The sequence below is a fragment of the Triticum dicoccoides genome, chromosome 7A, assembly GCF_002162155.2.
Source record: "Triticum dicoccoides isolate Atlit2015 ecotype Zavitan chromosome 7A, WEW_v2.0, whole genome shotgun sequence".
Classification (NCBI taxonomy): domain Eukaryota; kingdom Viridiplantae; phylum Streptophyta; class Magnoliopsida; order Poales; family Poaceae; genus Triticum; species Triticum dicoccoides.
In genome coordinates this window covers 724,228,027-724,233,300 of record NC_041392.1, presented here as the reverse complement: position 1 = coordinate 724,233,300, position 5,274 = coordinate 724,228,027, and the positions used below count along the sequence as shown (strand labels likewise).

At 45.9% G+C, this 5,274-nt stretch overlaps 1 pseudogene; it reads left to right on the top strand.

The window, feature by feature from the left end:
- Positions 1-496: 496 nt before the first annotated feature.
- LOC119334056 lies at positions 497-2,487 on the top strand (annotated as a pseudogene).
- The last annotated feature ends 2,787 nt before the right edge of the window (positions 2,488-5,274 follow it).

Here is a 5,274-nt window from a genome sequence, read left to right as displayed (position 1 = left end):
CTTTGCAGATCAAACAAACTTTACAACTTCAATGTGTGAAAAAACTTTCAGATTTTTTGGACCAATATAAATATACAAAATGAGGATTTTTTGATTAAAAAAATAAATTTTACCATTTTAAATGCATGAAAAAATCTGAAAGTTTTTTCCCATGTAGTAATTAGAATGTTTTGTTATCCTGCAAAGTTTGAATTTTATACGTTGTTTCGTTTGAGAGAAACAAAAATGACAAATGTGCCTGCACGGATCTTGATGCCGAAATAAATGGCTAAGATAAGGGGTGCCGTGTAGCTCAAGCTACACGAAACCACACTCCTCAGTTTACTAAATTTACACAAAGAACTACACAAGGAACATAGACTGGGTCGCATTGGTTAAGTCTCACTCGGCTGAGATTTAGCAATCCTGTTTTTTTAAACGCACATGTGAGAAAAGCCGAGCGGATGGATACAGATGAGAATGCATCCGCTAGCTTCACGAGGAGAATTGTGTATATATGTACCCCCACCAGCCTGCCCCTCTTGGACAGCTACCTAGCAGCAGGAGCACCTCGATCAACGCACAACACAAGGCAGTATGCGTTCAGCCTTCCGGTCTGGGCCCTCCTTCTGCTCTTGCACTTCTCAGCCTTCGTCCCGGCAGCCAGAGCACAGCAAAAATCGGTGAGCAGAAATCTTCTATAGATTAACTCTTCCGCCATTGATTAATTCCTAAACGTACGTACATCTCTTGCATGTAGACGATGAGTCGGAGTTCAGCTACGACTGTGGGGCGGAGAACTGGCCGGAGAACTGGGGCAAGATCAAGGAGTGGGCGACGTGCAGAACTGGGCGGATGCAGTCGCCCATCGACCTCTCCGACCGCTATGCCACACAGGCGCCCAACCTAGGGTACCTCAACCACTCCTACCGCTCTGCCAAGGCCTCCATCGTCAACCGTGGCCACGATATCGCGGTGATGTTCCACGGCGACGCCGGGAGCCTGTGGATTAATGGCACCGCCTACCACCTCAGGCAGCTGCACTGGCACACCCCCAGCGGCACCGCTTAAACGGCCGCCGGTACAGCCTGTAGCTTCATATGGTTCACCTCAGTGCCGAGAACAAGGCTGCCGTGATCGGCCGCCTCTATAAGATCGGCAGGCGCGACCATTTCCTGCATGAGGTACATTAGGTTTCTCTAACTACATCCAGCTGCTGCCAAGCAATATATGCTCCCTCTTACCCAAAATAAATGTCGTTGATTTAGTACAACAGAGGGAGTTAAGTTGTAAACTAATCCATTGTGCAGCTGGAGCCATACCTGAAGAGGATGGCAGATACCAGGGAGGAGGAGATGGTAAGCAGGGTGGATCCTTGGGAGGCGAGGGGAGATGGCCAAGCCTACTACCGATACATGGGCTCCCTCACCACGCCGGGGTGCGACGAGGGAGTCATCTGGACATCAAGAGGGTGTCCATGTTGTTACCATAGATTTAAATCGTGGGCGAACCGAAATCGCGGAAAGAAAATTTGCCGTGATAATTAATGAAGAAACAGCGCGATCTCCGGCGATTGCGGCGCTATCTCCCGCAATTCTGGTAAGGAAACAAATCGCGGGGCTGATTTCATGCCGGGATAGCGCCGGATAGCGGTCTTTTCGCCCGCGATTTGAAACTATGGTTGTTAATGACTTTTACCGATCACATTTAGATCCCAAAATTCTATAAATACGGGAAATTAGATTAGGGGCATATGGCGGTCTCTAACGCTCTTGATATTCTCTAACAATAGTGATCAAAATTTAAAATTAGATACTTTTGCAGGTTGCCACCGTGTCGAGTCACCAACTGAAACTTCTCACCAACGCCGTCGATGACGTAATTAAGGTGTTCCCTTAATTAATTTCTCCAATCTTATTCAATAAAGCAAAGTGGATATATTTGTTTGTTTGTACTGTGCGCAGGGCTTTGAGATGAATGCGAGACCTCTTCAGAAGGTGAATGGCAGAGATATTAGCTTTTTCTGCCCTGATGATGACCATGAACGCTATTACGCTGCTGCTGACCATTAATTAGCTCTATACTTGAGCCAACCTGTCGGATTGACAGCATGTGTGTTAATGTAAGATAATATCATTATATACCTTCATTTGACTAGCTTACTATTGTCGGCAAATAATTGTTTCTAATGAAAACTACATATTTTGACATGTCCTCAGTTGTTGGCAACGGCGAAGAAGAGCGATGACATGGAACATTGCAAACGATCGTGACTCTGCCACAAGCAGGGATGTTTGTTGGCCTTGGCACGGTTCTTATAATTCCTTAATAAAGTCGAAGTCACATACGTGTCGCTGTTGATATCTTCAATACTTGGATAATAAGAGTCCAATCTAGTATGCTATCTTATTTCATTAGTAGAAAAGGTGGCAACGGTCCAGGCCGGGTCAGCCCATTAGTCCCGGTTCAGTTCAGAATCAGGACCAATGGGGGCATTGGACCCGGTTCGTGAGCCCAGGGCGCCGGCTGGGCCACGTGGGCCATTGGTCCCGGTTCATCTGGATCCGTTGATCCCGGTTGGTAGGACGAACCGGGACCAATGGGCCTCGCTCCTGGCGCATCACCATTGGTCCTGGTTGGTGGCTTGAACCGGGACCAAAGGCTCCCCTTTAGTCCCGGTTCATGCCACCAACCGGGACCAATAAGATGCCTATATATACCCCCTCGCGTAAGAGCAGAGCACACTGCTCTGTTTTTTCTGGCCGAGCGGGAGAGAACTTGGTGGTGCTCTAGCTCACCTCCTATGCACACAAGGTGTTCGATGGAATGCCCGAGCCACACTACTTAAGCTTTCTCCTCTCCAAGCTCGACCTCCAAGCTCCATTTTCCTCAATATTTGTCTAGGTTTAGTGGTCCGTCACGCCCCGTCCCCGTCTTCACCGCCGTCGATCACCCGCGCCGAGCTCATCGCTGGCACCACCGTGGTGAGCCTCTTGTTCTTATCTTCTTTCTGAAAAGAAAAATATTCTTACTTGTATGTTTACATAGATACTTGTATTATTTTCTTATTTTTATTATTGCATCTTATATAGTGCGATGGTTTTGGTATCCGCCCCTGTCGGCCCTCGTCATCTCTATGATTCGGATGTGGTATATATATTATCTTTATAACTATTGGTTCATTTATTGTTTATGAAAATTATGCCGACCAACGTGACATAGATTTTATTTATGTAGGATGTATGTGAATCGGAAATTCCAACCGACCCTATTGTCGAGAGATTAAATTTAGTTGAAGAAGAAAACAATTTGTTGAAGGAAAAAATAATAAAAATTGAGGAAAAGAAGATGATATTGGAGTTGCATGTTGCGGATGTCGTCGATGATCACAAGATCAAGATGGATGCAATGCGCTTGAAGATTAGAAAGATTAGCAAATATGCCATTCATACCGAGGCTTGGTATCATTATGTCGTTGGATCAATTGTTACCTTGGTTGCGACTATGATCACATTTGTTTTCGCATTGAAATGTTTTACATAGTTTCAATGTATGGTTTAATTAATTAGATGCTCTGGAGAGCTATATGTTGTTAGATGAGAACTATGTATGTACTTTGGTTTTAATGTGATGATGAATTTCTATTAATTTGGACACTTAATTATATATAATGCACGTAGATGAACCGGCAATGGATGTACGGTGACAGACACACCTCCGAGTACATTAAGGGCGTGCATGAGTTTCTCGATGCGGCTGAGGCAAACAAGCAGAATGGTTTTATGTGTTGTCCATGCACTGAATGTGGGAATACGAGGTCTTATTCTAACCGGAAATTCTTCACTCCCACCTGCTTTACAAGGGTTTCATGCCACACTATAATGTTTGGACGAGGCACGGAGAAATAGGGGTTATGATGGAAGACAGCGAAGAAGAAGAGTACGATGACAACTATGTGCCCCCTGAATACGGTGATGCTGCAACGGAGGGAGCTGGTGAAGATCAAGAGGAACCAGACGATGTGCCCAATGATGTTGCAACGGGTGAAGCTGCTGAAGATCAAGAGGAACCAGACGATGTGCCCGATAATGATGATCTCCACCGGGTCATTGTCGATGCAAGGACGCAATGCGAAAGTCAAAAGGAGAAGCTGAAGTTCGATCGCATTTTAGAGGATCACGAAAAAGGGTTGTACCCCAATTGCGAAGATGGCAACACAAAGCTTGGTACCGTACTGGAATTGTTGCAGTGGAAGGTAGAGAATGTTGTGGCTGACAAAGGATTTGAGAAGCTACTGAAAATATTGAAGAAGAAGCTTCCAAAGGATAACGAATTGCCCGACAGTACATACACAGCAAAGAAGGTCGTATGCCCTCTAGGATTGGAGGTGGATAAGATACATGCATGCCCTAATGACTACATCCTCTACCGCGTGCATACAAGGTTCTAAACGCATGCCCGATATGCGGTGCATTGCGGTATAAGATCAGACGAGATGACCCTGGTGATGTTGACGGCGAGCCCCCCGGGAAGAGGGTTCCTGTGAAGGTGATGTGGTATGCTCCTACAATACCACGGTTGAAACGTCTGTTCAGAAACGAAGAGCATGCCAAGTTGATGCGATGGCACAGTGAGGACCGGAAGAAAGACGGGAAGTTGAGAGCACCCGCTGACGGGTCATAGTGGAGAAAAATCAAGAGAAAGTACTGGAATGAGTTTGCAAAGGACCCAAGAAATGTATGGTTTGCTTTAAGCGCGGATGGCATTAATCCTTTCGGGGAGCAGAGCAGCAATCACAGCACCTGGACCGTGACTCTATGTATGTATAACCTTCCTCCTTGGATGTGCATGAAGCGGAAGTTCATTATGATGCCAGTTCTCACCCAAGGCCCTAAGCAACCCGGCAACGATATTGATGTGTACCTAAGGCCATTAGTTGAAGAACTTTTACAGCTGTGGAATGAAAACGTTGTACGTACGTGGGATGAGCACAAACATGAGGAATTTAACCTAAAGGCGTTGCTGTTCGTGACCATTAATGATTGGCCCGCTCTCAGTAACCTTTCAGGACAGACAAACAAAGGATACCACGCATGCACGCACTGTTTAGATGACACTGAAAGTATATACCTGGATAAATGCAGGAAGAATGTGTACCTGGGCCATCGTCGATTTCTTCCGACCAACCATCAATGTCGAGAGAAAGACAAGCATTTCAAAGGCAAGGCAGATCACCGGAAGAAGCCCGCCATGCGTACCGGTGATCACGTACTTGCTATGGTCAATGATTTACAC